Source organism: Microcebus murinus, chromosome 11, assembly GCF_040939455.1.
Source record: "Microcebus murinus isolate Inina chromosome 11, M.murinus_Inina_mat1.0, whole genome shotgun sequence".
Taxonomy (NCBI): Eukaryota; Metazoa; Chordata; class Mammalia; order Primates; family Cheirogaleidae; genus Microcebus; species Microcebus murinus.
In genome coordinates this window covers 98961-116265 of record NC_134114.1, presented here as the reverse complement: position 1 = coordinate 116265, position 17305 = coordinate 98961, and the positions used below count along the sequence as shown (strand labels likewise).

The window sequence follows — 17305 nt, the reverse complement described above, 5'->3', positions numbered from 1 at the left end:
TCTAAGAAACATCCTATCAGGAGAGAATGGGCTGGAAGAAAATGTACGTGAGCGCTCTGAGACGCGCTGCCTGGTGCTGGATTTCTGCGCCATTTCTCCCGCGCGTTTCTCTATGTCACAGCTGTCCTCCGAGTGTCGTCGTCGTGTAGCGAGGAACGCGTCGCGCACCGACGCCTGAACACCACCGCAGAACCCGGGAGGGCCGAGGGGCCGCGGCGACATCGCGAACGGCCGCCGAGCCCGCCGCCTTGTCGGGAAACGGGAAACGTGGGGACCCGGGTGGCCGCGAGGGGAGACGCGAGGACTGAGCGCACGGGCACGTCCCGCCCGCGTGAGCGCGGCCACGCAGGTGCGAACAAGCAGGTGAGCGACGACAGCGGGCGGCGGTGCGGGAGTTCGGCCGCAGCAGGCGGGAGGGCCCGGGCGTGGTCGGGGCGCCAGGACGGTCCGGCGCCTCGTGCTGGTTCCCCGCGGTGTGCGGGCACGACACGGGCCGTGTGCCTGCGCGCGAGGACGACAGCCCGCGCTGTGAAGTCCCGGGAGAAACGCTCCGGCGGGAGCTCCCCGCACAGCAGCCGCCCACAGGGCCTGCAGCCCAGAGACGCGCCCCGCGCCCCGGCTCCGGGAAGGGGCGGCCGCCTGCAGGGCCCGCAGCCCAGAGACGCGCCCCGCGCCCCGGCTCCGGGAAGGGGCGGCTGCGGACGACCACGCGGAGGACGGAGTGGACGCAGGAGCCGCGCGGCCGCCTGGAGAGGGACAGCGCCGCGGCCAGCCCAGAAGGGGCCTGGGAGGAAAGTCTGGGAAAACTAGAGTTGATGTGGGGGCGGCCAGGGAGGCCCCGAGTGTGGAAAAGCACAGCCCCTTTCAGCCCGCCCTGGGGTCAGCTGGCCGGGACCTTCTCCACCGAGCTGCGGGGCGTGGCGACGCCAGGTGACGTCTGCTGCTGCACGTGGGTTCCCAGAGCGAGGCCCAGCTCGGCCGGGGCGGAGGGCCGGTTCTCGGGAGACTCCTGACCGCGCCTGCCGCCTCCCATGCCGCCCAGAGGCCCCTGGGACGAAGGACGGGTGGGAGGGCGGGGGCGGAGGAGACGCCGCGACTCAGCAGCAGGTGGCTCACACGTGCGCCCAAGCTCTGTTCTAGGTTTTTGTTGTTCTGTTTTGCCCCGAACATGTATTAGCGTAACAAAATATTTAAAAGGCATGTAAAAATCAAGCTAACAGAATGAGTTAGGCTCTGCCTGCTGCTGCGGGAAGCTGAGCAAGGCTGCACACACACCTCCAGCCTGGGAGACCGGCGGGAGCGGGCCAGAGCTGTCGGGAGCACGTTCCCCATGCAGGTGGGGGCCGCCAGCGCCGGCGGCACAGGCGGGGCTGCGGACAAGGGTGCGACCCTGTGTGCTCTTCTCTATTGTTTGAGTTGCCTCATTAAATCCATGTGCTATTTCCATAATGACAGTAATAAGACTAAATTTAATTTAAAAATAAACTGAAGGTGCCGAGATTCATTGGACTATGGAGGCGTCCAGACCAACAGTAAGCCTGGGAGCCTGTAGCCTTCCCCTCTGAGCACGGTCCCGGCCCACCCTCTAGGAAGACAAACTGCTGACCCCCAGCGTGCCACAATAAAGGGAAGACATACCAGGTGGGCACCCTGCACTCCCAGGTGCATTCCCTGCATTAAGGTGAGCTCTAATACCCCCAGGTGAGCACCCTGCATCCCAGGTGAGTGCCCTACACCCTCAGTTGAGCGCCCTACACTCCCAGCTGAGCATCCTGAACCTCTCTTCTGTTGGCCTGTACCTCTGTGGGTCTCCTGAAGGAGGGATGTGTCTCTGTCCCCTGGCCTTGAGACCCCTACTCAGCAGCCCACCCACCAGCAGCTGCTCCTTCTGTGCTAGAGCCCAGGGGAGCCCGAGTGAGGCCGTGGAGTCTTGCAAGGTCTGTGGGCCCAGGCTCTCCTGAGGGTAAGAGCAGGGAGCTGACAGACTGTGTTACTGGATTTGCATTTCAAAGGAGGGCTTGGAAAGGCAAGACCAGGGCAGAGGCTGGAATTACAGACCTCAGAGGGAGGCTGGGGCAGCTTCATGCCCAGAGGCAGCTGCCCTGGGGGAGCAACTGCCACGGGCCTGGAAACTGCGCCCCTTGTCCCCACTGGGCTCAGACACCCGGCCCGGACTTGCCCACCAGCTCACAGCCTGCCCTGCTCCAAAGAGGCCCCATGGAACCCACTTCCCAGGATGAATCTCTCTGGGACTTTCTGGCCACTTGCCTGCCTGAAACAAAACCTGTGGAAATGTGATCCAAGACATGACAGGCAGAGGAACAGCTGCCACAGCAGCCTCAGAGCAGAGAAACCCAACAGGACTAGAAATTGGGGCACCAGTGAGGTGACAGCAACCTGGGCAAGGAGCCTGTGAGCAGGGTCAGGTCCTGTCACTAGGACCTGTCACTAGGTGATAGGTTCCTGTCACCAGCACCAGGGACCTGTCACTCTGACCAGGGGCCTGTCCCTAGAACCAGTTTCCTGTCATTAGGACTGGGTTTCCTGTCACTAGGACCAGGTTCCTGTCACCAGCACCAGGGGCCTGTTATCATGACCAGGATCCTGTCACTAGACCAGGTTCCCGTCACTAGGACAAAGTTCCTGTCACTCTGACCAGGGGCTTGTCACTAGGACTAGGGGCTTGTCACCAGCACCAAGTTCCTATCCCTAGGACCAGGTTCTTGTCACTAGCACCAGGGGCCTGTCCCTAGTACTAGGGGCTGGTCACTAGGACCACGTTCCAGTCCCTAGGACCACGTTGCTGTCCCTAGGACCATGTTACTGTCCCTAGGACCATGTTGCTGACCCTAGGACCATGTTACTGTCCCTAGGACCATGTTGGTATCCCTAGGACCAGATTCCTGTCCCTAGCACCACCTTTCTGTCCCTAGGACCATGTTGCTGTCCCTAGGACCACGTTACTGTCCCTAGGACCACATTCCTGTCCCTAGGACCATGTTGCTGTCCCTAGGACCACGTTCCTGTCCCTAGGAACACGTTGCTGTCCCTAGAACCATGTTGCTGTCCCTAGGACCACGTTCCTGTCCCTAGGACCATGTTCCTGTCCCTAGGACCACGTTGCTGTCCCTAGAACCACGTTCCTGTCGCTAGGACCACGTTACTGTCCCTAGGACCACGTTCCTGTCCCTAGGACCACGTTGCTGTCCCTAGAACCACGTTGCTGTCTCTAGGACCGTGTTCCTGTCCCTAGGACCGTGTTCCTGTCCCTAGGACCACGTTACTGTCACTAGGACCATGTTGATGTCACTAGGACCATGTTGATGTGACTAGGACCATGCTCCTGTTCCTAGGACCATGTTGCTGTCACTAGGACCACATTTCTGTCCCTAGGACCATGTTGCTGTCACTAGAACCACGTTTCTGTCACTAGGACCATGTTGCTGTCACTAGGACCAAGAGCTTGTCACTAGGACCACATTCCTGTCCCTAGGACCATGTTGCTGTCACTAGGACTAGGGGCTTGTCACCAGGACCACGCTCCTGTCACTAGGACCATGTTGTTGTCACTAGGACCATGTTGCTGTCCCTAGGACCACGTTGCTGTCCCTAGGACCATGTTGCTGTCCGTAGCACCATGTTCCTGTCACTAGGACCAGGGTCTTGTCACTAGGACCACGTTTCTGTCCCTAGGACCATGTTCCTGTCACTAGGACTAGGGGCTTGTCACCAGGACCACGCTCCTGTCCCTAGGACCATGTTGCTGTCACTAGGACTAGGGGCTTGTCACCAGGACCACGTTGCTGTCCCTAGGACCATGTTGCTGTCCGTAGCACCATGTTCCTGTCACTAGGACCAGGGTCTTGTCACTAGGACCACGTTTCTGTCCCTAGGACCATGTTCCTGTCACTAGGACTAGGGGCTTGTCACCAGGACCACGCTCCTGTCCCTAGGACCATGTTGCTGTCACTAGGACTAGGGGTTTGTCACTAGGACCACGTTCCTGTCACTAGGACCATGTTGCTGTCACTAGGACTAGGGGTTTGTCACTAGGACCACGCTCCTGTCACTAGGACCATGTTGCTGTCACTAGGACCAGGGTCTTGTCGCTAGGACCACGTTTCTGTCCCTAGGACCATGTTGCTGTCACTATGACTAGGGGCTTGTCACCAGGACCACGTTGCTGTCCCTAGGACCATGTTGCTGTCCGTAGCACAATGTTCCTGTCACTAGGACCAGGGTCTTGTCACTAGGACCACGTTTCTGTCCCTAGGACCATGTTCCTGTCACTAGGACTAGGGGCTTGTCACCAGGACCACGCTCCTGTCCCAAAGACCATGTTGCTGTCACTAGGACTAGGGGTTTGTCACTAGGACCACGTTCCTGTCACTAGGACCATGTTGCTGTCACTAGGACTAGGGGCTTGTCACCAGGACCACGTTCCTATCACTAGGACCATGTTGCTGTCACTAGGACCAGGGTCTTGTCGCTAGGACCACGTTTCTGTCCCTAGGACCATGTTGCTGTCACTATGACTAGGGGCTTCTCACCAGGACCACGTTCCTGTCACTAGGACCATGTTGCTGTCACTAGGACTAGGGGTTTGTCACCAGGACCACGTTGCTGTCCCTAGGACCATGTTCCTGTCACTAGGACCAGGGTCTTGTCACTAGGACCAGGGTCTTGTCACTAGGACCACGTTTCTGTCCCTAGGACCATGTTGCTGTCACTAGGACTAGGGGCTTCTCACAAGGACCACGTTCCTGTCACTAGGACCATGTTGCTGTCACTAGGACCAGGGTCTTGTCACTAGGACCAGGTTCCTGTCCCTAGGACCATGTTCCTGTTACTAGGACCAGGGTCTTGTCACTAGGACCACGTTCCTGTCCCTAGGACCATGTTGTTGTCATTAGGACTACGGGTGTGTCACTAGGACCACCTTCCTGTCACTAGGACCATGTTGTTGTCATTAGGACTACGGGTGTGTCACTAGGACCACCACATTCCTGTCACTAGGACCAGGGAATTGTCACTAGGACCACGTTCCTGTCCCTAGGACCATGTTGCTGTCCCTAGGACCATGTTGCTGTCACTAGGACCAAGGAATTGTCACTAGGACCACGTTCCTGTCCCTAGGACCATGTTGCTGTCACTAGGACTATGGGCGTGTCACTAGGACCACGTTCCTGTCACTAGGACCAGGGACTTGTCACTAGGACCACGTTCCTGTCCCTAGGACCATGTTGCTGTCACTTGGGCCAGGGGCCTGTCACTTGGACCAGGGGCCTGCTCCTAGGAACAGGTTCTCCCACAGGGGAAACCCATGTCTGCAGATGAAGATGCTCTGTGACCTTTACCCCTAAAACTTCATAACTCAAGTTCTCAGCTCACTCTGCGTGTCTCTACCTGGCAGCAGCCAGCACCCTGTGTGCTTTGGAGAATTGCCACTTTGCAGATGATGGGTTCTGTGGTGACTTGGGGGCCTGGGGGGCTGCACCGTCCTCTGTGCCCTGGAGATGCTGCCAAGGCCTCCTTGCCACAGCAATCGTGCTGTCACCGCAGGACGCTCCCCTGCACGGCTGCACTGGCTTGGGCCCCTCTCACGCACCTCTTCTGTCTAAGGGCAAATTGTCAACCCCGAGTGCGCTGTAGCCCAGGGAGCTGTGTGGGGCGAGCTGTGCTGCCAGACCATTGGGAAACGGGTGGGCGGCTGCTGCACTTGGCAGGAGCTTGTGTCTCCTAGCTGGTGACAGCCCCAGGCCCTGCAGGTGGGCAGGGCTTCCCAAAGTGGGTCTTCCTGAGCCACTGCCAGGGCCCCCAGGGGCTGCCAGCTCCCACGCCCATCAGCAGTTCTCTGCAAAGTGCTCTAGCCTCAGCAGGGCTGGCTCGGGAGCTGTGGTGCTGCCGGGATCCTCCTGATCTTTATCCCAAGCCCTGTCCAGGGTAGGGCCCTCCACCCGTAGGAGCAGCCTGCGACCCTTCCTGGACCACCCCACACCGTGTCCTCACCGGGGAGCACATCTTGGGCCCGTGCTGCTCACCATAACCGGTGTGGCCACAGACCCAGTGAGCCCCTGCCGAGACAGACCCCACTCCTGTGCAGGCAGCACCGGCGTCTTGCCTCTGCTGCCAGCAGGGCCGGCCCGGGCACCCTGGGGATGGAGGCGCCCGAGGACCTGATGTGGCCCTGCACAGACCGTGGGTTTGCCCAGGCCCCGTGGACGGCGCCCCTCTGGCCATCACCCTCGGGCTCAGAGCCGAGCAGAGGACATGCCGGGGAGGCGCCGTCCAGCCTGGCAGGACAAGGCTGGACCCTCAGGGGCAGCCTACGCAGCCCAGAGTGTGCAGAAAAGGAGGAAAGGGAAGGAACTCCGGCTCCTCTGGGTCTCCACGGAGAAAGTCCTGCCGGGTCCCAGACAGCCTCTCCAGAACATCCCCTGGGCTCCATGATGGCCTGGTCCCTGGAAGCTGACCAGGGACGGGGGAGGCGGAGAGGGGAGGGGATGGAGACAGGAGGGGGAAAGCCCCCAGCTAAGCCCAAAGCCAGCTGCAGCGCTCCGAGGGAAGCCGGGCGCCGGGACAAGGGGAGGCCTTCTGCTCACCGAGGCCCTGGCCAGCCATGCAGGGGCCACGGCTGCTCTCGGCTCTCGAGACCCTCCCTGGTCACAGTGAGGTCTGGGGACAGTGAAATTGCAAGACCGCAGCAACCTGGAGCCGGGCAAGGGAGGCTCCCTACTGCCCTCAGTGGGAGGGAGTGGGCAGAGTCCCTGAAGAACTCGCCTCCCTGCGCTGCGTCCCGAGCCAGCGCTTCCCAGGTCCCCAGCCCGAGTAAACATGCCCAGGGAACAAAGGCCATTCAGAGGCTGTGGACACCCCAGGCCGGCACCAAGCTCTCCACACTGGCGTTTCCAGCTCTTTCTTTCAGAGCCCAGTTGAGCGCAGTGCCTTCTGGCGACTGTCCATGCTTCCGGTCACACAGGGCTCTCCTCGCCTCTCCCAGGACACTCCATGTGAGTGGCCACTCATCGCGCTGCGCTGCCCAGACCGTGGGAGCTCCCCAGGCCGGCACCAAGCGGCACTGGCTGTCTGTGCCTCCCCGCACGCAGCGGAGCCACAGCGCTGTCCCCGCAGCCTGCGGGCACGGGCCACCCAGAGGCCAGGCACGGCCGGGCTGCTGTGCTCTAGCCCAGGTCACGGGGACGGGGTGAGGCTCCACCCCTGCCAGGGTGCCGGTGCGCTCCTGCCCTCTGGGCAGCGGGGGCTGGCAGGGACGAAGCCCCGCAGGGCCCTTCACTGCTGGGGAGGTGAGAGGGAGGGCGGGGCCGGAGCCCGAGCAGGCGCCCCCAGGACGTCTGCGCACTCCAACAGCGCCCTCCCCACGGAGGACACCTCGCACCCCGCTGCTCGCCAGAACCAGGTGTGGCCTCAGACCCTCTTGGAGACCAGGGGGTGGGCAGGGGACAGGACGGCACAGGCAGGAGAGGAGAGTCCGGGCAAGGCGTGTTCCAGCAAGGGAAACTGAGGAAGGCAGGAAGGCAGGGCCCGTGGCAGGGGTGGCTGGTGGGCATCTTCCAGCTTCACCCACTCGGTCTCCCTTCCTCCGGCTCCCAGAAGGAGACACGGGTGAGCAGGGCTTCCCTGGCCCACCAAGGCCTGCCCAGCCCCCACCCGCCTGGCACCCTCGGTCTCCAGGAACCGCACTTGGTCCCCGAGTGTCTTCCGTGTGGGGCTGGGAGCAGGTCCATGTCAGGGGTGACGGCTGGAGCCACTGGCACACAGACCTAAGGTGAGGACGTGAGGACAGCCGCTCCTCAGGTTGTGGGGGCCGAGAGGAGACCCTGCCAGGCCACCTGGCAATGCCCTGTCCCTGCTTCAGGGCGGGAGGATGGAACATTCCAGCACTAGAGTCACCCGCCAAGGTTGTCCTCATCGGCCCGTTATCCAGGCCAGAGATGCCTGGGCTCCCAGGACATCCAGGAGCACCAGTTAGGGTCACTAGACGGCCACAGAGACTGGCGGAGCAGCAAGAGAGCACGGAGGCCTGTCTGCGCGTGACATGCAGCCCAGGCCCCGAGCTCAGATGCCCGAAGCCCGAGTGGAGGTTAAACCGCAGCCCCAGGCCCGAGGTCCAGGTCAAAGGCTGCTTCTCTAAAGCATCACACCGGACATCCTGCCCAAGTCCCAAAGGGAGTAAAATAAAGACCAAGAGCCTGCCTGTTTCTCCATCTGAGTTCTAAGACCCGGTCGTACAGATGCCACAGACAACTGCCGATGCCCACGCTGGCGGGAAGTACTGAGCAGGCTAAGCGAGAACCGCGGAACCTTCAAGCGCTGGTCCCTCATTCCACGCGCCTTTGCTGGGCGCCAGGTCCACGCGGGCCCTGCAGTGCCCTGCGCTTGGACCTCCCGGCCTCCAGAGCTGCAGTAACAAGCCCCTCCTGTTCCGGTCTGGAGACGGAAGCCGAAGCGAGTTGGCCACAGCCCGATGGCCTGGAGCCCCCAGGAGCTGGAGCAGGCAGGAGGGATCCTACGCGGAGCCTCTGGAGGAGTGTGGCCCTGCCCACACATTGCCGTTGGGTTTCTGCTCTCCAGAACTGGGAGAATAAACTCCTGTTGAGTTAAGCCCCTCAGTCTGTGCCAGTCTGTCATGGCGGCCTGTGGACGCTGACGTGCCAGGTGAGACCAGGAAGGTCAGTGCCCCTCACAGAGGGACCAGAGCACGCAAAGCCACCCAGCTGGCGGCACGAAGAGCCCAGAGGCTGGACTGGGCAGAGGCCCAGAGGGGGCTGTGTTCCAGAAGCCATTGGAGCTTTACGCAGGGGCTGCTGGACGACCCCAGTCTGCTCTGATGCCCACGCTGGCCCCGGTGGTGTGCACTCGGTAGCTGTGCCTGGCAAATGGGGAAACCGCCCCCGGCAGGGAGTGCGTTAATTCACTTGCTAAGTGGCTATCTCTGCAACAGATCAAGAAGCCTTCGGAAGATAATAAAACTTTTTGATGCCCTTGGCATAGGGAAAGAGCCGTTACACAGGACACAGAAGCACTATCCCTAAAGGAAAAGATTCCTAAATGGCACCAGATTAAAATTAAGAAGTTTTGTTCATCAAAAAAATATCATTAAAAGAGTGAAAAGGCAACCCTTGGTGCAGGAGAAGACATTTGCTATACAGGACAGACAGCAGCTCATCTCCAGAATACATAAGAACTTCTACAGGTCAATAAGATAAGAGCGAACTTGACGGCAGGACAGCCGGAGACGGGAGCAGGCGCTCAGGAGAGGGTGTCCGATGCCCAGGACATGACGAAGAAAACTCAAATGAAACTCCAAGCCAGATGCTACTACACACCTTCCCGAGGGTTAGAAGATTTTTAGAAGACTGGCAAGGAGTGGAGCAACTACCTCACTCCCCTTTGAAAGCTCATGCAATCATCTACTAACTGTGGCGCATGACCCAGGACCCAACACCTCCACTTCAGTATTCACCCAGAGACACCTGCGCATGTGCCCAAAGAACTACAGAAAGGCTCAGGGCAGCTTCATTCATAGTTGCCAAAAAATGAAAATAACCCAAACACGCACCTACAGACCCCGCCACGGCCGGCTGTGTGGTGGTGCGCTCACAGGTGGACTCGAGGCAGCGCCCCAGACCGGCACGGGGGGGGGCGCGTGCTGTGTGACTTCATGCACATGAAGACTGAGGATGCGGGCCAAGCTAACCTCAGAGTGCTCAGAGTGCAGGGGCAGGTGCTGAGGTGGCAGCACGGCAATGATGTGCGAGACCCCACCCCACTCCCTGCAGACATAGGAGGAGGGCACCCGGCACAGCTGGCGTGACGGACTGTGACGGGCGCCAGGCACAGACCCAGGAGGTGACCTCGGGAACACAGGGGCACTGGGCACCTGGCAAGGGCGGGGTGCGAGGAGCCTGGTGGCAGGAGTGAGGCAGAGACAGGCTTTGTGACACACCCTCCCCATGTGGCTCTGCCACGCCTGGGCTCCGGGGCATGAGAGGTGCGTGCCTGGAGGGGTCGACCCCTGAGAGGAGGTGCTGGCGTGGCAGAGGCGTTCTCACCGCCCTTGCTCAAAGACAAAGAGATCCGGCACCAGCGGTGGCCTTTGGAGAAGTGGGGACCAGGTGTGCAGAGCAGGGACAGCCACCCAAGGAGCAGCCCATGGCGGGCAGGCCACCTGCGAGAGCTCCAAGGCCACACAGCGGTGGCCCAGGAACACGGGGAGGGGCTGGGCTGGAGCTCGGAAGGGCCTGCTGGGGTCTGGACCTCACTCCCTGGGTCCTGAGGAAGCAGCACCACTTCTGAGCAGGGCTGGGGAGCTCTGGTCTGCTTCCGGGCGGGGAGTCTCCTGGGGTGGGGGCTGGTAGACAGCGGCGAGCACCAGGAGCGAGCACACCACACACACCTCTGTGGACAGGGAGGGCGTGTGACACGCTCCCTGTAGGGCAGCAGGCTCAGGGGGCATGCCGGGTCAGACGTGAGGTCATGGATCCCTGGGTTTGGAGCCACACGCACACCCCACACAAGGCTCAACCCTCCTGCTTCAGTGACGTGTCAGCCCATGGAGACAGCAGGCAGGTGTGTGGGTTGCCCGGTGGTTGCTGCCGTTTGCATTCCTGGGGAAGGGGCCACGCTGGCTCACTCGCCTGGCACCTGGCATGTGCTGGACAGTTTGCGAACAGACAGTGGGTCAGGGCTGCGGGTTTCAGGAGCTGGGCAATGTGGCCCGTTACCCCATGTGCTCTGGTGGGATCACACGGCACCCACACGGAGCCCACATGGTGCCCCACTCACCCACCATGCCAGGGAATGCGAGACTCCACTGGGGAGCAGGTGCGTCCTTCCCTTCTCTAAGCCCTCAGGAGGTGCCCAGGGAGGGAAGGGGCTCGGCACCCATCCTTCCTTTACATAACCCTGATTTGCAAGCAGTTGGCATGAATGAGATCCTCTGAGCATGAGCCCACACTTTCCACTACAGAGGAGAGAGGGCCAAGCTGTCTGAGCATACAGGGCTTGCAGAAAACATTTGAGTACGAGGCAAAAAATTTTTTCTTACACTCTTTTGAAAAATTTTGTATATTTCTACCCCAAAGGAGGTCCTGCATTTGGACATTTAACCACTTCGGTACGAGCGTCGACTACAGTCGACAGCCACAGATAAACGCGCACAGCCAAGCGTTGACTTTAGCCGACAGCCGTGATATGGCTTTTCTAATTTTTCATTTATCAAAATAAAATTGTGAACATTTAAAAATAACGTAATGAAAACATATCTGTATATGTTATCTATTCTGATTTACAAGTAAAGCTGCCTGTAAAGTAAAACAAACTTTCAGTGCTTTAACGCTTTCCTCATCACACAAGAGCAAAACGGACTCATCCTCAATGCACAGCACAGACTGCCGTGCGGACTGTGAGTGCCGGCTGTGGGCGAGGTTCCTCGGCCAGTGAGCCCCGTACCAAAGTGGTTAAACATTACATCACAGGTCATTGCGCCGTTAAAGGGGAACCCTGAACAGTCCTAATTCCCACATCAGGAAGCAAGATCTGGGATCGCTGCTGTTTCTGGTTGCCTGTCTGCTAGTGGCAGCGGGCACCTCCCCGTGGGGGCTGTCCAGGCCCCTGCACCTGCCCCCACCACACAGGCCATGCAAAGCCCTTCCCACGAGCTGGCATGCAGATGCTGCAGGAGCTTCCCTGGGAAGAGGTGCTGCCACGGCACACTAAAGCCCTCACTTCGTGGCCAGCCGCAGTGGCTCAGGCCTGCAATCCTAGCACTCTGGGAGGCCGAGGCAGGAGGATCACTTGAGCCCGGCAGTCTGAGGTTGCAGTGAGCTGTGATGACACCACTGTACTCCAGCCCAGGTGGCAGAGTGAAATTGCCAAAAAAAAAGTCCTGACTTCAGCATTATATAATTCATCAATGTAACAAAAACACCTGTACCTGCTTAATATTTTGAAATAAAAATTAATTTTTTTTTTTTTTTTGAGACAGAGTCTCACTTTGTTGCCCAGGCTAGAGTGAGTGCCGTGGCGTCAGCCTAGCTCACAGCAACCTCAAACTCCTGGGCTCGAGTGATCCTTCTGCCTCAGCCTCCCGGGTAGCTGGGACTACAGGCATGCGCCACCATGCCCGGCTAATTTTTTTTTATATATATATCAGTTGGCCAATTAATTTCTTTGTATTTATAGTAGAGACGGGGTCTCACTCTTGCTCAGGCTGGTTTTGAACTCCTGACCTTGAGCAATCCGCCCGCCTCGGCCTCCCAAGAGCTAGGATTACAGGCGTGAGCCACAGCGCCTGGCCTAAAAATTAATTTTTAAAAAAGGTGTTGCTGAGGTGAGACACCCGGGTGGGGGTGTCCTGGGTTGGGGGTGTCCTGAATGGAGGGTGTCCTGTGTGGGGGGTGTCCTGAGTAGAGGGTGACCTGGGTGGGGGGGTTCTGGGTGGGGGTGTCCTGGGTGGGGGATGTCCTGGGTGGGGGTGTCCTGGGTGGGGGATGTCCTGGGTGGGGGTGTCCTGGGTGAGGGGGTGTCCTGGGTGGGGGTGTCCTGGGTGGGGGTGTCCTGGGTGAGGGGGTGTCCTGGATAGGGGTGTCCTGGGTAGGGGATGTCCTGGGTGGGGGTGTCCTGGGTGGGGGGGTGTCCTGGATAGGGATGTCCTGGGTGGGGGTGCCCTGGGTGGGGGTGTCCTGGATAGGGATGTCCTGGGTGGGGGGTGTCCTGAGTGGGGGTGCCCTGGGTGGGGGGGTGTCCTGGATAGGGATGTCCTGGGTGGGGGTGTCCTGGGTGGGGGGGTGTCCTGGATAGGGATGTCCTGGGTGGGGGGTGTCCTGGGTGGGGGTGCCCTGGGTGGGGGGTGTTCTGGGTGGGAGGTGTCCTGGATGGAGGGTGTCCTGGGTGGGGGGGTGTCCTGGATAGGGATGTCCTGGGTGGAGGGTGTCCTGGGTGGGGGGTGTCCTGGGTGGGGGTGCCCTGGGTGGGGGGTGTCCTGGGTGGAGGGTGTCCTGGGTGGAGGGTGTCCTGGGTGGGGGTGTCCTAAGTGGAGGGTGTCCTGGGTGGAGGGTGTCCTAAGTGGAGGATGTCCTGGGTGGGGGGTGTCCTGGGTGGGGGTGTCCTAGGTGGGGGTGTCCTGGATGGAGGGTGTTCTGAGTGCGGGATGTCCTGGGTGGGGGTGCCCTGGGTAGGGAGTGTTCTCGATGGGGGTGTTGTGGGTGGAGGGCGTCCTAAGTGGAGGGTGTCCTGGGTGGGGGTGTCCTGGGTAGGGATGTCCTGGGTGGGGATGTCCTGGATGGAGGGTGTCTGGGTGGGGGTGTTCTGGGTTGGGGTGTCCTGAGTGGAGGGTGTTCTGGGTGGGGGTGTTTTGGGCGGGGGTCTCCTGGGTAGGGATGTCCTGGGTAGGGATGTCTGGGTGGGGGTGTCCTGGATGGAGGGTGTTGGGTGGGGGTGTTCTGGGTTGGGGGTGTCCTGAGTGGAGAGTGTTCTGGGTGGGGGGTGTCCTGGGTGGGGGTGTTCTGTGTGGGGAGTGTTCTCGGTGGGAGTGTCCTGGGTGGGGGTGTCCTGGGTGGGGGGTGTTCTGGGTGGGGGGTGTCCTGGGTGGGAGTGTCCTGTGTGGGGAGTGTTCTCGGTGGGAGTGTCCTGGGTGGGGGTGTCCTGGGTGGGGGTGTCCTGGGTGGAGGGTGTCCTCAGTGGGGGGTGCTGTCCATGAGAGATACCTGGGTTGTGATGCTGTGGCTTACCCCTCCCACACACACAATGAGGTGTCCCAGGGTGCTGAATGGTGAAAATGCATGTGGGGTGGTTGCTGCACCCCTGTCTGAGCCCCAGATGTGGCTGGGCCCATCCCTGCAGCTCTACCCACTCCACGAAACACCTTTTGCTTAAGCATGGGAGTTGGGTGTGTATAGATTCTCCTTCCTAATCCCAGCACCTGCCTGCTTAAAGGTTTGTGGGCTCAGGTGAACTCAGCAACCTGTGGCCATTCTCCGGGGACAGTTTCGATGGCACAGGCAGAGGTGGCGAGCTTCTCTCCTCAGCAGAGTGTTTCCTCCAAGGCAGTCCTGCTGAGGGTGCCGGGCTGCACCACAGCCTTGGGGTGCAGCCGTGGTGCGAGCTCTCCCGTCTCACCAGCTATAAATAGACTCGACTCTAAGTTGGCACAACCTCTCCCTGAGGAAGCTTTTAATTCTTAGCCTCTGCTGAGGGAGTGGCTCCCACAGGCCTGAAGTGGGGAACTACCTGACTGCTAGGAGGACAGTTTTACTCCTCAGAGATTTCATTAAGACTCAATCAGTGATGGGTGATTTTAATTTTCTTTAGGAAATTCTCCTGTAATTTGCACATTTTCCACAATGAGCATGTATAATCATGTATAATAGTTAAAACATTTATTGCTGCTTTAAAGGACTTAGGAACACAGACAAAACAATGACCAGACAATAAAAATACAGCTAGCGCAACGTGCTTTGTGACATGCATTGTCTCTAATCCCCATCACGTCATCCTTCTGTAAAGATGGAGAGGACATTTTTAACGTAGCATTTAACCATGGTGCCTTTCTGAATCGCAGATCCCTTTGGAAATCATGACAGCTACAGACTCATCCCCCAGAAAAATGCATGTCCCCTCACACAGGCGTTCAGACAGACCCAGGAGGCCCTGCCGCTCCCTGCCCCCATCTGAACCCTCTGTGGCTCACGTGATGGGTGAGCTGCAGCCAGAGCAGCTGACGACGCCAGGGAGCCCAGCTTCAGGCATCTCATCAGGCAAGCCTCCACTTCTTGCCGGTTCCAAGCTACCCAGGGGCCGTCACTGGGCCCCAGGAAGTGTTCCCTGCAGGCCTGGTGTTCAGGGCAGCATTAACTGGTCCCCTGCTAGGGGCAGGGCTGGCCAGGGCGCTGGGAGGTGTCTGCCAGGCCGTGGGAGCCCAGGGACTCTACACAGAGAAGTGCCGATAAACACAGGTGAATTAGGCAATGGATGCACCACTGGTGACAGCCCCGCCAGCTTGTCCTGAAAGATGTCCGGTGCGAGAACGCGAACCTATCGACACAGCGCCGACACCCAGGCAGTATGAACGGATTTTCCTCTCACCTCCTTTAAGGCTCCGTTTACATAACTGCAGCCACAGGAAAAGCGCTCCTGGAGATCCTCCCTCAGGCAGCACCACTCGCCACAGGGTGTGGACAGCAGGGCGGCGCCGCCCCCACCTTGACTGCGCTCTGCTGGCGGAGGCAACTCCACCGGGACCCCGCGCGTCCGCAGTGAGGCCGATGCTCTCCTGCGGGGCCTGCGGCTGCCCACCCGAGACGGGCGCCCGAACTCTGCCAGGGGTCACGCTTAGTCTGCGACCTTTCTGTGGCCATGGACCTCCCCAAATCTGCCTTAGGAGAGGGGCTTCGTTTCAAACCCTCTGCACCAAATTTCCTACGCCCCACAGTGGCAGCGGCTACCCTAGGCCTGGGCATCGGTAAACAGGAGGGAAGAGGCAGCAAGGGGCGACCTTTGTCGCACAGAAAGGGCAAAGCGCCACAGTAGGGCCCAATTATAAACCTATCCTTCGCGCCCCAGCAGCTGCTCCCTCCCGCGCCCCCAGCGCAGCCTCCGCGCCGCCGCCCCGCCCGAGCCCGCGGCGCCCCCCGCCCGGCAGCCCCCAGCGTGGGAGCGGGCCCGCGCGTCCCGGCCCGCGGCGCCCCCCGCCCGGCAGCCCCCAGCGTGGGAGCGGGCCCGCGCGTCCCGGCCCGCGGCGCCCCCCGCCCGGCAGCCCCCAGCGTGGGAGCGCGGCCGCGCGTCCCGGCCCGCGGCGCCCCCCGCCCGGCAGCCCCCAGCGTGGGAGCTCGGCCGCCCTGCCCGAGCCCGCGGCGCCCCCCGCCCGGCAGCCCCCAGCGTGGGAGCTCGGCCGCCCCGCCCGAGCCCGCGGCGCCCCCCGCCCGGCAGGCCCCAGCGTGGGAGCTCGGCCGCCCTGCCCGAGCCCGCGGCGCCCCCCGCCCGGCAGGCCCCAGCGTGGGAGCTCGGCCGCCCTGCCTGAGCCCGCGGCGCCCCCCGCCAGGCAGCCCCCAGCTTGGGAGCGGGCCGCGCGGCCCGGCCCGCGGCGCAGGTGTCTGGCACAGCCCCAGGGCGGGGCCGGCGCGCGGCGCCCACGGACCGGGCCCCACACGCGCTCACCTCGGGGATGCAGCGACTGCAGCGGCGGCGCCTCCGCGACTCGGCCGCTCGCGACCCGGTGTCCCGCGGAGCGCCGGCGCCCAGCTCGGCCCCGCTGGCCCGCCCCGCCCGGCCCGGCCCGTCCCAGCCCCCGACGCTGGCCCGCCCCGGCCCCGCCCCTCCCCCCGCACTGGCCCGCCCCGGCCCCGCCCCCACTCCCACTGGCCCGCCCCGCCCCTCCCCCCACCCCACCGCGGCCGAGCCCGCCTCTGCCTTACAAGGTCCGCTCGGCGCGGGGCGCGGCCGACCGCGGGGCTGGGAGCGCCCGGCGGGCTGGAGACGGCGCCCGCACCTGGCCCTCCGAGGTCGCCGGGGCCGCCGGACCCGGGTCTCCGCGCCCCGCAGGAGGCGCGGGCGTGTGCGGTGCTGCGGGAGGATGCGCGAGCGCGGCCACGGCCTCCGGGCGGCGGGTGTGCGTGGGTGACCGCCGCCCGCGTCCTGCGCTGCCGGGGCCCCGGACCCGGGGGGGCAGCCGGGGGTGCGGCGGGAAGCGGGTCTGCGCCCGCCCTCCCTGCCGTCCCGCAGCGGCCCCTCCTCGAGGCCCAAGGCCGTCCCTGCGGCCTCTGCCACCTTTACCCTTACTGCTCTCTGGGGGACACCTGCTGCCCGTCCCGGGCCGCCCCGCCGAGCCTTGCTGGGGGTGGGTATTGCTCTGCGGGTGCTGGGGTTGGGGTGACAGGCAGCTACTACGGTGCTGGTGCTGGAACTTGGGGCACGGACGGTTCCCTCCAGCCTCAGGCTCCCACCACGGAGGAGGCCTCCCCAGGCTTCTGGGGGCCACAGCCCCTCCCCCGGGGGGAAAGGTCATTTTTAGGTCACAACCAGCTTTGTTGCGGTGGTTCTGGTGGAACTGACTCAAGTCCACCCAGGCTCTGCCCCTTTCTCCTGGCCGCAGGACCCCCACCCATCCCGGCAGTGCAGCCCTGGCAGGCAGCCCCACAAAGCCAGCAGAGGACGTCGGGTGCTGGCGCCCAACAGGCCACCCCCGCCTGCGAGGACCAGCGCGGACGCCTCTGGAGCCTGGGGCATCGTGGCTCTGTGGCGGCCGCCCAAAGACTGCCTCTAACTCTTGCTCTTCTGAGAAGTCCCC

At 61.9% G+C, this 17305-nt stretch overlaps 1 protein-coding gene across 1 annotated transcript in view; it reads right to left on the bottom strand.

The window, feature by feature from the left end:
• TPPP (tubulin polymerization promoting protein) overlaps positions 1-16260 on the bottom strand; it is a 32877-nt gene extending 16617 nt beyond the window's left edge. Inside the window, exon 1 of the mRNA XM_012774157.3 lies at positions 16177-16260. The gene's annotated coding sequence lies outside the window, so the exon portion shown is untranslated. The remainder of the gene's footprint in view (positions 1-16176) is intronic.
• Positions 16261-17305: the final 1045 nt, after the last annotated feature.